This window comes from Orbicella faveolata, unplaced genomic scaffold (genome assembly GCF_042242905.1).
Source record: "Orbicella faveolata isolate gen_17 unplaced genomic scaffold, um_ofav_v1 contig_35, whole genome shotgun sequence".
Taxonomy (NCBI): Eukaryota; Metazoa; Cnidaria; class Anthozoa; order Scleractinia; family Merulinidae; genus Orbicella; species Orbicella faveolata.
Genome location: NW_028301564.1, coordinates 30,163,360 through 30,178,737, shown reverse-complemented (window position 1 = coordinate 30,178,737; position 15,378 = coordinate 30,163,360). Strand labels below are relative to the sequence as shown.

Here is a 15,378-nt window from a genome sequence, read left to right as displayed (position 1 = left end):
TTTAAATCCTCATTACACTATGCATCGATTTTGTTTAATTTCTAAAAGGTCAGATTTTGAGAGCATTTCAAAATATTGAAAAATTCGTAATTTTCTGAAAAAAGCATGATTTCGAAAAAGGAATGCATAGCTATGTTGCCAACGTTGGCTTTAATCGAAATTCGTCGAAAAAGGCTGAATTTTATGAAAAACCGCGTTTCCTTTAGCATTTAAAGAAACCGGAAGTGCGCCCGATATTTACTGGAAGTTACCCTATCAGCGCGTGCGCAATTTACACTACCAGCGCACTTCGGTAAGATCAAACAAAGCCACACGGAGTTAGTTTTTCCCTTTCTATTGCTCTTGTTTTTCTATCTTTCTCTTATTTTGTCTTTGCTTGTACTTTTGTTACTTTGCATTTTGCGAAACACAAAGAAAAACGTCTAAAATGTGAGCGAATTTGCAAGTTTTTGAGTTGTTTTTATTTTCCGCGCTCAGGCTGACGTAAGTGACCGGAAGTGAAATTTCACCTCCTTAGCAACGCGCGCGAGCGCGCGCATGAATCGGTTAATGGGCCCTTAACAATTCAAAAAATATCGTCCTTATACTGTTCTACGAGAATTTTGTCTCCGAGCAAAGGCACCCAGTCATAATTTTAGCATCGTCTTGACCAAAAATACAAAATCCCTCCCAAATTAGTTTTACTCTGGTTGGTTCTGCTCGTATTTTTGTCACTTTTATTTACCTCTGTCCATGTTTTCTGTCATGTTTTTGAGTGTTTTCTCTCGCAGTTGGCAAAAGCAACTGAAAACTCTAAACATGTGTAAACATGCAACTTTCAACCTCGTTTGCTAAAAGTTATTCCACTAAGAGGAAATGTCATTTATGTCAATCACTGTATTTTTGGCTTAGCAAGTTATGTAAGCATGGCTACAAATCATTCTGAGAACACCAGCTACATAGCATTTCTCGATAAACATTCTGACCCCATGTTTTTCTTCACAATTGCCTGGTAGTTTTCCACGCCGTTGAAAAATATACTTCCGTTGTGGGCTGTGCCTGCCGCGAGAAGAAAAAGTAAATATATACACTTGTAGCGCGCGTCCGCATCGGGGAGCTGAAAAATTTAGACTCCTCAGCTGGGTATTTTTTTAGCAGGGAGGCCGTGATCTGTGAAAGGCGGGTTCATACAACGCTTCTCACGAGAAAGAAAATCAAAGCCTTTGGCTTTTCCTATTTATTTTGATCTATGTGCAGCTAATGTATGTTAATTTACACTAAAGCTAACTAAGCGTTTCAATTTTAAGGAGCTCGATATAAAAACAGGAACTGATATGGAAACATTTCGTGCACGATCGGTGTTTTATAGGTGGTTGGCTATGGTTTAGTCCGAAGAACTGATTCTCATATACCACCCATGGTATTTCTAAACGTTTCTAGAAGTAAGAAATAAAACGTTTGATTTCAAGCACCCTAATGACGCCTCAGTCGATTGGCCAATATTATAAACGATCTATCAGTTGAATTACCTCATGAAGCCATTCTACTCTATAAGCTTGCGACGATGTATGAAGGAAAAATATTTCCACTTTTTAGCTGGCTTTAAATGATCCAAGTGCGTTGCAGCTATTTCCTGTGCGACTTGAAATAAATCTAGGCAGTAATCTCCTCTCGATATAGCGATATTGTGTTTGCGTCAAGCAATGCTGAACCAATGGCTCCATCGTATCGAGTGGATCCAAAACTTTCCATTAGCTCAAGTTTAAAAACAAAGCAATGGTTGACAATGAAGTTCACAGCTAAAGTTATCACCCCCTACTGTGAAGCACATTAGAGTAAATGTAAATATTTTTTTGTAGTGTGTTAGTTACAATTATTTTAGCCTTACGTGCAATCCACCCTTGACGAAGAAGAGATACAAAAAACTACTTTTTTAAAACTTTGAGAAGAAAGCTTGGGGAACAGTAATTCTTTTCACTTCCGATACAGTGCGTGAAATGATATTATTACCTTTTAGATGCTCTTTGTTGTTGTTATTTCCCACGTAACACTCCATTAATATTATTTCAGTTTGACGCGGGTAGAAGGAAGAAAATAAGTTTTACCTCCTTCCAGAAGCTCACGCCTGATTTAGTTTTCTGTAAACGGAAAAACAAACTTAACCGGCCAGTTCCTTTTAATATAAGTTGGGGAAAGTTTCTCATTGCCTTGACAGCTATAATGAACAAATCCAGAATAGTATAGTAAGTGCTTGAGACAAATTTCACGGCCGGCTGAGAGTGCTTGACCAAGCTAGCGCTGTGGAGTATAATTGTTGAACTGGTGAAGAGTCAAGGTACTTTTTTGCTTTTGATTTTGCCCTTGCACTATGTGGAATCCACCTAATCGTTAGGTATGTTTATCTAACTTCAGTTTCTTCGCTTAATATGATTTAAGCTTGTCTCGCTAAAAACGCAATTGTTATGACGAATTTTGTTGTTAAATAGACCAAACATTCCGCCATACGACACGCTCCCCTAAGGAAAAAAAAGATACTTTGATCGGTTGTTATATATCTACACCATTATCATGTCCGATAAACTTTCACCTGCATGATTTCTGAAAACACAATGCTTACAATATTTAGTCAAAATAACTTTAAAAGGTCTAAAAACACAAATTAACTGGCTCAATATTTATGTATTTTGAATAAACTTGATAATCAAATTTCACTGATTTAAATATTGGCCCAGAAACAAGATTTTATTTTTTATCTTGGCGAAATTAAACATTAATCGATATTTTCATTCTAAGATCTCAAGATCTTCCTTTAACTGCCCATTTACCTTAATTGAGCGAGAAAATAACAACATAGAGACACTTAAATACTGAAATCCCTCTTAACTCCATCGAAAATTAACACATTTACCTCAAACTGAGTATCTTAAAGAACTAGGTTCGAGAACCGTCGATTAGACGTATGTAAATGCGATTCGTTGCGACGATTTCTTCAATTTTCGTTAACCGCCAGCTTGATTATATTTTTCATTTACATCCTATGAAAAGGAATAAATCGTTGACTGGTGATCAGAAAGGCCGTAAACTCACCTAGGGCTGGTCAACTGCGGCATTCGGGTCACTCACCCATAGTCGGGCAGATGTTAAAGAAATAAAGCCATTTTTTAAATTCAAAATTAACTGGAAAAACTGTGATCCACGATTTGAAAAGATTTCAACTTAATCTCTTCACTGTACAGATTTACAGATTCCATAATTAATTGACTGACACTAAGGAATCAAAAAGAAAAATGCGATTTTTAACGCAGTTGTTGAATCAGTCTGAACGGAAAGATATTATAAACTGTTGTTAAGAACATGAAAAACTAACTTACTAAGATGGTTCTGAGAAGTCGAGAGGATTCACCATGTCTGATATGTAGAAATTACAAGGGACATTGACTAGTGAACTCATTAATGAAGCTTTCCAAACTATGAATAGTCCAGTTTTCAATTTGACGGGGGTGATTACACCAATTAGAAATCATGTTTGTACGAACAGGTTCGTCGATAAGATCGTTCAACACGGATAAAATTATGGTCGAGTTCTTTTCTTTTTCTTTAATGTTTCACTTAACAAGGGAAATGCAAATATTATCCATTGTATTATTACTGTATTTAAAATTTGACGACCTTAAATGCGTGGTATTATAGGGTTTCACTTTAGATAAATAGATAAACTGATGAATTTCAGGTATATGAATAAGTAGTCAAGAAAACAATAATTCTCTGAGAAGTACCTAGCAGCTCATTTGCCATTTTAAACTCTTTTCATTCCCGCGACATTAGGGTACCGACCGCACATTTTAAGTTTCATCAATCATATGACTTTGAATAATATAATTTTCACCAAGCTACGTAGAGTGGGTGCAAAACGATAGACTTGATAAATGAGCGTGAGTAGCCTAGATAAGCTACGAAAGAAGACCAGCTATGAATATGAAAAATAGCAGACGCCTTCACTGAGATTAACAGTGGTGCGACTGAATAATTTTTACAAGAAGTATCGCGCTATTTTATAATTTTGAAACTAAACGTGATGGTTTCCGCTGGATTTGCACAGGTCTACCGCCGTTTTTAGGCAAAAATACATTTTGCCGTCAGCAGCATGAGATCTCTTCAACATTTCGTGTTAAAAACGTAGAAGTCAACACTGTACGCGGTACAACGTTGATTGTTTACAAACGAAAATCTACCAGATATTTAATCTGCTTACTTTGAGGAAAGAAGTCCCCTTTGGGCTTGTCGTTAACTTTACATTGTCATTCCTTGAAGTAAAACAACGACCAACATGAAAACTGCTGCCGCAAATTCGACGCTAAAGAGCTAAAACTCTTGAAATCTTGAAATCTCGAAATCTGTTAAGTGAAATCTTGGAATCTTGATAGCTTTTAAATCTTGAACTGAATTAATAAATCTTTAAAAACGTCAAAACGTCACTTTATTTGTTCCACGTCGTGTGCTTCTTGACCGTTTTAAATTTGACTTTAATTTCCAAACCATATATTTTAACTTCAACGTTTCGTCCAAAACAGTTGCTTAAATAGAATATCTGTGCTCGGTAAATATGACCAGAGAACACTACTTTTTTTGTTTGTTTCAAAATAGTATCTCGATATTACTCACATTTTGTTCCACACACTAGTGCTTTCATCTTCACAAGTTTCTTAATACTGTTAAAGTGGCCTTATCAGTTCTCCTCAGACCACGTTAACCGCTCACTTCTGACTAACCAGCTGGCTGCGACATCACAGCAATTTAACATTGCAAGAAATTAACTGGCTCTAGTCATTTTTGTTCAAATTCCACCCACGCAATGACTACCACATCGCTTGCAAAGAGATCGATGGCAATCCGTTTGACGGTTTTATTGGGCGCTATTCAATTCCCAGGTCGTGGGCGAGTACGTAGCTGCCTACTCGCTAAACTAGGCTGATTTAGCCAGAGAACGGGAACGTCAGTCGACGACGGCGCGCGCAGAACAAACACCCAAATATGGTCAAATTAGACCAGAATCCAGGAAATTCCGCGCGCCCTACAGTCGTCATCTGACCATATCTGGGTATTTGTACTGCGCGCACCGTCGTCAAGTGACGTTCCCGTTCTCTTGCTACATCAGCCTAGTACTCTGACAGGTACGGAAACCTTGTCAATGTTGCTGTAATAATTATAAACAGCTGTACTGTCAGCACTAGGGGAATATGCATCACTATACTATATTCTTTTGTTTTGGGGATTTCGAAAATAAGTCGTTGTACTACACGATTAAACAAGCTATTTATTTAACTGGTGCGGTGCAGAACAAAAGAGTTCTCGGAAAGGCGTTGTAATATAATTTGGAAGAAGTAAAGGAAACTGTTCTCAGACGACTCTAAATCTCCTTTCTGTTTTTTTACCCAAAATCTGGACTGTCAAATCAGATTTTAGTCTGATTCAGGAAACCTATTTTCACAAGAAAAAAGCCCAGGTTTGATAACTAGTTGAGCGTTAATTGACGAAACTGTTTTTTTTTTTTTTTGCGGGGAATCATCAAGGAGTCTGGAGAGAGGATAAATCTACTCTGGGTACCGGACAAGGGAGGGGAGGCATCATACTGTCAAATTTTTTTTTTCCTTTCCCCAGAAGTAATTCGCCATGTGAAGCTCTCTGTCCAAAAGAGAGATTACTCCCAGACTACAAGCTTTGCCTCTGAACGTCGACGAACTGGGCACTTTTATATGTCGTACCTAATATATACCTAATATTCTTCTTCTCGCTTTTTGCTTTTAATTTGTTGTTTTACATAATAAATAATTTCTGCTCGCAAACTGAATGGAGAATGGAATGAAGCCTTCCAACTCTGAAAAGCAGTTTCTTCCATCTTGTCAAATTGACAGTGCAGTGTTTGGGATGAACACATATGCAGCGAGTGTCCTACAGCTTTCAAGCTTAGCGAGAGCGAAAGTCGCTTAAAGTTCAAAACTCTCTCGAGGTCGCGTTTGGCGAAAACTCGCGACGAATGTCGTGCGTTTGTATTCTTGATCTGAATATTACGAGGTTCAATTGCAAGTTTAAATGAGCTAGTCCATCAGAGGAAATTGACTAGGGCTTTTGAAAACTGAAGATAATGTAAAAAACGGGATTTCAACGTGCATTATTTATCATAATTATGAAAGGATCAAGTACCTACCCAGACTGGAGTGTACGTACACACGCTCCTATCCTTTTGTTTCATTTGATGTTTTCTTTACTGCACTGAACGTTTCCTTATTCAATTCAAAATAATGCACCCAAGACGACTGAGTTTAAAGCGCCGATAGATTAGCGGCTTTATCACTCTCATCCTTTCGATTACGCTCACCGGATAGAGGAATGTACTACATAAACTGCGGTAAATGTTGCCCCGACAAAAAGCAAAAGGAGACCGCCTATTTAGTATGTTACAGAGAATATCAAATGATTCATGTTGAACCATGATCAGTCCTCAGCTCAGTAAGGTTTTCTTCAATTCTAAGTTGACTCCCATCCTGTTCTTGTTCCAGGCTGTGCCGAATATACTGATTCCACCCAAAATAATAAATTTTTTTTTCAATTTCGCGTTACGAGCTCAGCAATGTTTACATAAAAGACCATGTTGGTTTGCAGTATTATTTTTATCAAGTATAAGTAAATGAATGTAACATATTTTAGCATTTTTTTTGGTCGTGGAAAAGGTATAATGAGTACTTTATTCTACGCCGACGAGGATTATCAGCGAGGTTCCTGACAGATTAGTTTTCATTTGTCATTAAGCGGGCCTTGTAATGTAAAATCGCATTTTCCTTTTAATTCCAGGGTCAGAGAAGTAAAATGAAACGTGAACGAAGAACTACACATCAAATCGTAGCCAGAAAAAATACTCGATGTCATAAATACAAAATTTACTTATTGCTATCATTACCCGCTATTGAAGTGATGACCATAAGTGTGCACTGAACTGTTTTTGATATGTATCGCTGGAAACTATACAGCACGTATGTCCAGTAAGTGATTATTTTGTTACAGACCAGGAGACTATAATCACCGTCCTTCTCAGATGTAAATATTTCGCTTTTTCATGCTATATCTAAAACAGAAATAGAACATGCCGTTCCTTTGTTTTCTAAGAAAATAATGATCTAGAAAAACTGCTAAACGCACTCGCGTGTCACTCGCACGTCCACTAGCAGTTTTTCTGAACCTCGAGCTTGCATTATTGTGTTAGAGAACGTTGAACACCATCGTATATTTGAGAATTACATCTTTGTTTGCAATAGCCTTTAAAGAGGCTCTCACGCATGTGTACATGCGACGTCATGTTGACGTACGTTCCGTTAAAAATGGCTGTTACCGATATACACTAAAGTTTACTGTCTAAAAGATTCGTAAAAGGTTCTGTGGTTCCTCTCATTTGGACCCAAGATTTGTAACTTATTTTACGGAGTTATTGATCTCACTTGTATCTTTAACTAGCATTTAATCATCAAGAGCAATCGGTCAACTTTAAAGGAAGTTTGAGGAATTGAAATTGCACTTTGCTGTGATTCAAAATCAATGCGCAGTTAGTGTGAACCGCCATTTTTGCTGTTAGTTATTGGCGAAAACTTGGTAGAATATTGAAATTCTAAAGTTGACGAAGAGATTCGTGGCGAAATGGTTCTTGAAAGCTTGTTACGCCCATGTATTTATTTCCTTGAAACTTCGCAGTAAATGTTGCTAAGATTTGTTTTGTCATTTACTTACTTTCAGTGCAATTCTCATTAGGAATTTAGAAGCCCTACACTTATTCACAAAGAGGTTCACACACACTTCTTTATCTTGTACTTATCATTTACATGTTTGATTTGTTTTTTACAGTGAAACGCCATATTTACTCAGTCGTTAGTCTGGACATCATTTGTGGAAATCCCACTTTGCTAGGCCCAAAATGTTTTCCCATTCATTGCCTCGTGTTGTTTACATTTCTTCCTGAGGTTAACTTCCCAGTAGGAATCTTGAGCCAGGGCTAAAGATATTTCATAGCACTTTAATTTATTCATCTACCACCTACCATCTATCAGGATTCCGACGTGTAAACATACATGTTTGAAAAATAGTTCATAGAGCTCATATTCAAATGTTTAAAAACACACTGTTTATGGTTTACTTTAAGGTTTAGGTTACAAATCATTAACCGTAATCGGCTCACTAGTAACACAAAGTAATTTTACTCACCCCTAGGTAACACGGATGTGTTTTATATTTCATCTGCTATCTTTTAGTTTGACTTGTACACTGAATAACCGTAGCAACCTCAGCAAACAGATCTTCCAAGGTTTCTAGCGCCATCTTGTTTGGGTGGCAAACACGGCGAAATTATATTGAATACATGGGAAAATCTAACATCTAACAACTCACCGAAAATTCGAGTTCTGAAATATTTATGAATTTAAAACTAAACATATCAGGTAAAATAATATACTCATCAAATTTGAAGGAAATAGCCTTGCTAGAAAAGCCGCAATTAAGGCTTTATGTTTTCCACACGCTTTGTTTGTAAAACCGGGTTGCGCGGGAAAACTTAGAGCCATTTTTGTGAAAAAAAAAAAAGTAAAAGTCCAATTCCTCACCTCAAAGCAAACCAATGATCTTCAAATTTGATCAAAAATACCTTCTGCTGTTTATCTTTTCCTTGTAGCTCACAAAATCTTTAGAATGTCAATCGCTCTCAAATTATTGAGCATCGAACTTTTACCTTTATATGTAATTTTTGCCGCGTTTGCCCCCAAGCAAGATGTCAGAAACCCATGAAAAGGTCCATTGTATATCACTTCTACTTTATTTGTAGCAAAGCTACTTCCAATTTCAATGGACAGTTGTGATGAACTTGTGAACGGGAAATAACGAATATATACTGCTGACTGATGAACTTTTACGTATTGAGGTTTACTGGGTCCATGTTTAGACAAATAATGAGAAATAGCGCCGAGAATTATTTCAGGTTGATGTTCTGGTTATGGCATTAAAAAGTCAATTTGAGCTTTTCTTTACCATTTTTCCTTCCTCGAAGTGTTGTTCTTTTCATTTAAAGCAACGTGTTACTTTCTATTTTTTCAAAATATTGTAAATGATAAAGATACTGGGAACTGTTACCTGAAGACATCGAGGCGAGTACCCAGCAACCACACCAAAGTTTTGCAGGTCTTCTATCCTGTTTATTGTTCTTGCATACTGTTCACAGCTTCGCGTTTTCAAATTACCCTTTGAATGAAAGATAGTATCATTTCGCATAAGTAAATTAAAATATGGTTCAATTACACAAAGTCATATATATTTAACTCCTAAAAGCGACATAATTATTGCGTGGTAAAACAAGAAATTCTATCACGCACTTGAGAATGCGTGCATAAGATTACGATTATTATGGGGTTAATAGGTAAGAGTAAATCTGATATTTTGAAAGGAGATAAAAACAAGGGGTAGAAGCATTGACTATACGGTCAAATATCAACTGAAGAGTAAGTGCTCGAAATATGTTTCGGTGGGATATCTAATAAGTCAACACGCTTAGTAAAATGTTATCAGTTCCATCATTTTAAACTAATGTAATGTTCCGGTGACGTGAATTGTGATCACCACCACCAAGACGCCAAAAAATATATTTCAAATTGATGCCCACCGGGCAGATACCAATTTAAATGGCTTTTGATTTCATCGCGTGGATATACCCACTGGAAATTATGAAACTTATTTATTTTGCACCTCAGTGGCACGCAGGCTCCTATTTTTAAAAGTGATATTTCGCCCAGAGTATCTAGTTTTTGTTGGCAGATACATCTCTGAACGTTGACTAATACGTGATTTGAGGTTTTGAAAGAATTAGGTAAAAAACGTAGCCGATGCGTCAAATAATAAAATAACTGGTCGGTCAATTTTCAGAATCTTAGCTATTTCCCAACTGTTGACGAAATACACGACAGTATCCGAAAACAGCAGCTCAAGATAATGACAAAGAGGCACGTAATCTGAATACTTAAACGGCATTTCAAGCGGAAGATATCTCAGCTTCCTATCAGCGTGAAAAAATAACAACGACATTGCTCTTGAGATGTGAACACAATTTATGAAAATGAAAATGAAAAAATCCAAGTTGCTTTTTGTAAGAATCGATCGGAAATTATATTAAAACTGAAAATTTTGTTAATTAGACAGTTGCTAATTTATATCATTGTTGATAAGCGTAGCGGTCGAAAATTTCTGACCTTTGCAACCACTTGTGATCCTCTTTTACTTAATTTTTTATCATTTGCATATCTAAATATTATTTGGACCGTAGTATGTTTCCAGTGAAGCAGCGGAAATGTGATTGACGAAATTATATCGCACTTACCAAAATATTACAAATTATAGACATCATAAATTGAATTTTTGTTTCCTTTTGACAAATTACAACAGTATGAAAGTTTAGAAAACATAAGCACCTTGTATGAAAGAGCCGTGCTTTTATAACTCGTTATATAAGTCAAATTAATCTCGCATTTTGATTGGTTCTTGCTTGTGAGCTATTGGAGGACAGATCGCCTCGTGTGCCACTTTTTTGTCTTTACTACACTTTGACGTAATCTGTGATCTATTCCTAAACAGACATAAAGTAACATGGAACTTATTTGTTGATTAAAAAGATAGAACGAACTGTTGCCGTCACCATGGCATTAACAAAGAGAATTTACATTTCGATGATCATAATGTAGGAGTGATTTGAAAGTTCGGCACAACTCAAAAAAAAAAAAACTGGGAAAACACGAGCAGTAGGCGAGCGTTCCCACAAAGTTTCTCGTCATCCGAAACTTCCTCTTGTGTTTGTACTTAAGCAGTAGAGCACTTTCCCTTGTTTACATGGCCTCATCTAAACACGCGGGTGATTAGGAGAATTTGAGAAAGTTAAGGAAGCCCGAAACGCAGTCGAGGATTTGTATAACCTTCGAAAATTCTCCCGGAAAAACGTATTCTATTGCTTTTATAAAATATTTCTCAAGTATACCTGCGAATCTAAAAAAGAAAACCGCCACAACCGTGTTTACATACTGTCATCTAAACACACCTCTCGACCAATGAGAGCGCGCGTAGTATCTCAGTTATTTTATAAAACCTGATAGAAACACTGAATATGTTTTCTCAGTATTTCATTGATTCTTTTTGTATTCGTTGAAAATGACAGGCAGCAAATTATAAATAGTCGTCATCCGTTGATCCTGACAAAATTTGCATTCAATTACACTATATTTAGAGTAGCACCAATATTTGCTCAAATGAATCTAATCCATGTTAAAACCAAGTTTACAACTGATGCTTTCAATGTTCACCGAAATTCGAACGACATTGCTCCTAATACCTTAATATTTACATATTTCATTTCCGTACTACATTTACACGAATGAAAAAATGAACCACATTTTGAAGGGAACTTGTCAATCAATTTCATAATATATGATTGATGTTTTGATTTAACTTTACCAGCCACGTCAAGTTTCCATAGTAATTCACTATACTTCCTAGTTTTTTTTACGTTCACTTCTTGGATTAATCAGGCATAATTCTGAGACAATAGCAAGCAAATTTTTTTCAAATAAAGGGTTTGTAGGTAATCTTTTTTTTTCAACTTTATATTTAAACATATTCTTGACAGTGGCGTTTGGCTCTTTTAAAATTCCTGAACGAGACACAAAAGAAGCAAAAATAGAATATTTTCCCCCGAGGACAAATTTGAAATAACCTTAAGCGTTGAATACACATGTTTTGGCTATTTCGTTTAAATTTTCAATCGCACTATACTTATTCAAAAATTAACAAAAAGCTTCGCATTTCATTACTTAATCTTGTAGGTGGCAGTGTTACAGAATTTAACTGAACAATTAGCTGAAATTTGGTCGACTTACAATGGCCTATAAATATTATTTTCATATTTTTGAATAACTAAAGCATACTTCAATATTTTTCCTACACGTACATCGATCGATTACAAAAATCTCTACTCAAATTATCACGCTGTTTCTTGCAACACCCAGTTTGAGGTATTTCGAAACATCGATCAAAACAAGTTACCATACAATAGTGAACCATAAAATTCATTAAACTTATCTCAAAATTAACACTGAAATCTTGCCGTAAATCATCATCTTATCTCAAACTAAATCGTTCTAAAATGCTTCCGAACTTTAACTTTCCTTTTATTTTGGTTGTTGTTACAAACAAATCTCCTTTGATACTTTTTAAAAACACTAAGCAACTTGCGGAGTGCTAAATCAACTGCGGATGTAGGGCGCAGTCCTTCGATTTTTGAACTAACTAATTCATTATAAAAGACAAATGTTTTCAGTTTTGTGCTGTTGACTGGGAAGGGATTAACATACGATATGTCAAATTGACGCTGACCTTCGCTTGGAAACCTCTCTCCTTCACTATTGCCTCCTTATCTAACTGCGAAGATTGTCGAAGAATGGTTAAAGTCACACCAATAATCGGTGTTTAAAACTGAACAACATTAAACTGTTGAAAGTTTACCCGAGAAAAGTAAATTTGCCTGCACCTGCGTCAAGTATCGTGTGAAAATAATACACTGATATCCTTGTATAGTTCGGTCATTGTTTGCAGTGGTCACAAAGCTATAATTGTAATAAATTTTGCTAAAACGTAAATTATGGTTGAATTGCGTGGAGTAAAATGAGGCTTACCTTTCCCAGTTAGGCCAGTGTTTAGATGTTTGGTGCTGACTGTCGAGCACAGTGGCCGTCACTTCACTTAAAATAGCGATGGAAATATTGACTAGTGCCTTTGGGGTCAATTTGCATGTTCATTGAGATGTAGGAAAGTTCAAGCTGCTCGCGCGCTTAAAAATAGCGAAATGATTGCTTTGTTGTATAAACCCTTGCTTCTTTATTTGTTTGGTAGCAAGATTCGCCTGAGTTTCAAAGGGTTCAATCAGACCGTCGAGCTCCCATGGCGCAATCTAATTTACAAGTCATTTTCAAGTTTCTTTGCGAATTCATGTTTTATTTACTGGGTGAAAAGCTGACTTGAAAAACTCTCATTCTTCTCAGTATATTCACCATTTGACTAACCACATGTAACGCTGAGTATGCTTGAAACCTTTTTTAAAATAGACCCGAGACGACAGCCAAACTGAATTAACCCACAGTGCTCAGTTTTTATCATCAGTACGTCTTCATGCTTTAAAACACGGTTATACGCTGATTTCGATGGGCTGTTTCAGTTTCTCATTAATTAATTTGACGCTTTTAGTTTACACGGATGACGTTAGGGCGCGAGATGCATTGTGCGTGAATTTTAGATCCAGGGTGACAACTCTCCACGCCAACATGTCGGTTCTCGAAGCATCGAAACTTGCAACGTCTTTGTGCCTGGACTGTTCACCCGAGAGAGTTTTCTTAGTTTGTCGACAAAGCTGAACCCAGATAAACGATAATTTCTTCTTCTCAATGTCATTTAGATTTCGTCTCTTACAAATGTTCCTTACTAACGTAAAAAAAAATAATATTCAGGGTTATTTCAGAGGAAAAGCCGCAACGAGGGACTAAAAAAACAAACTCCCCTCATTTATGTACTTCTGAGTTCACTTTAGTGTGCAAGCAGTGAAAAACTTGGGGTGATGATGTTACGTTTTGCTTTAAATTTGTCGAAACGCGCCACGCTTCGACGACTTAGCTTCAATCAATTCTTGGTTTAAAGTTTCTTGTTTGGTGTGAATGTAATTTTAATTTTCGCCAAATTAAATGGCGACATGTAGCTCCAGATCAAAACAAGGAAGATCGCCTGCCCTTGTAGCAGGAACTGCTGAGCGCTGTATATCTTCAAACAAAGAACCTGACCAGCATGCACCGTGAAGCTTTTAAAAGGAACCTACAATACGACAAAAAGGCCAACAATGTACCAACGGAATATCTACCCAGTAAAATTTTCTTTTGTATCAAAGTAAAAAAATCTCATCATACTGTGCTTGTTCCTAGCTACAATACCAGTTGAAGAATACCTGCAAATTTAATTATCTATTCCGGTAAACTTGTTAAGGAAACGTTCATTGTTCATCGACGGACTTGGTTAAAATTGAAAACGCAGAATGTTTTGGTAAACTCAATTATTTCCTACTCAGCAAGCCGTATAGCCACCTTCCTCTGCAATCGTTTTATTGCTTTTTGGTTTCAAAAACTATCTAGTCATTGTTTTCAATTAAATTGGGAATTCAAAACATAGAATGAGCGGACAGATTGAAGAAAACAGAACAAAGCTTTGAAGTAAAGTTTTCGAAAACAAAACGTGGCATTGATCTCATCCACACCCCAAAATCGAAATTAAAAATTCCAGATTGTAGTACTTATCAAACTGATCCAGCTTAACACGCACAGGTTGAGACGGATTTTATTGCTCTGTCCCCTACCTTCACAAATCGCCTGATATGTCTGAATTTAATCTCACAATTTAATGAAAACTAATCTATTGCAAGTAAGCAAACAGTAGTAAAAAAGGAATCGAAGAAATATGAAAATGAGTGATGAAATATCACGAACATCGATGAAAAAAAAGTTGTTTCAACTAGGCAGATGATGATTTCGATTCCATCCGCTCTTTTACCGGTGCACAATTTATTTTTTATTACCCGTATAAGCTTTTCGTCATACTTCTTAGACAGTTGTAAGTTAAAGATTAATAAATTTGAATTAAAAACAGGTAGGTTCTTCATAAAGTTATGCCATCCCAGTTTACATCGGTTTTTTAATTTGCTATTTTAAATATAGATACAGACCTATAATAATAGGCAAACTTTGTTCGTTATTGCTTTCTGTTCGTTCAGCAATAACGTAAAACTAAGGTGCGATTAATATTTGGACAATGTGCACTTTCTATGCATTCTACGATTGTAACAGCTTTAAAGAGGGTCTGGTCTTTCTCTCTTTATTGTATGCAGCCAGTCTAAACGTTCAAGATGAACTTTTTGTCGCCAGATATACAAACACTTCAGTTTATCGTTATTTCCTTAATGAAACATGTGCCGCTTCCTAGCTACATAAGCCACTTCTCATAGTCTCTCCCTGTCATCGTTGAACTAAATGTATACAACCACCTAACTTTGCAACAATCTATAGGCTAACACAACCATACGTTGCAAATTGGAGGACTGAAAGCTTAGGATGATTAGGAAACTTCGATTCTGTACTGAAATTTGGCAGAGTTGTCCCTGAATAATGAGAAATTGTATTGGTCTAATTCTCCACCTTACAGTTCACATTGAGTTGCAAGCATCACAATTTACAATTAAAGCGACAGAAAAAAAATGAATCACACGCTCTTATACATGTACAAACTCTCAACCAA

At 36.4% G+C, this 15,378-nt stretch overlaps 1 protein-coding gene across 3 annotated transcripts in view; it reads right to left on the bottom strand.

The window, feature by feature from the left end:
* Window positions 1-15,378, bottom strand: part of LOC110050501 (QRFP-like peptide receptor) — a 40,158-nt gene that overhangs the window by 3,472 nt on the left and 21,308 nt on the right. For all 3 annotated transcript variants that reach the window (XM_020756425.2, XM_089273398.1, XM_089273399.1), the window contains one exon: window positions 9,145-9,252. The gene's annotated coding sequence lies outside the window, so the exon portion shown is untranslated. The remainder of the gene's footprint in view (window positions 1-9,144; window positions 9,253-15,378) is intronic.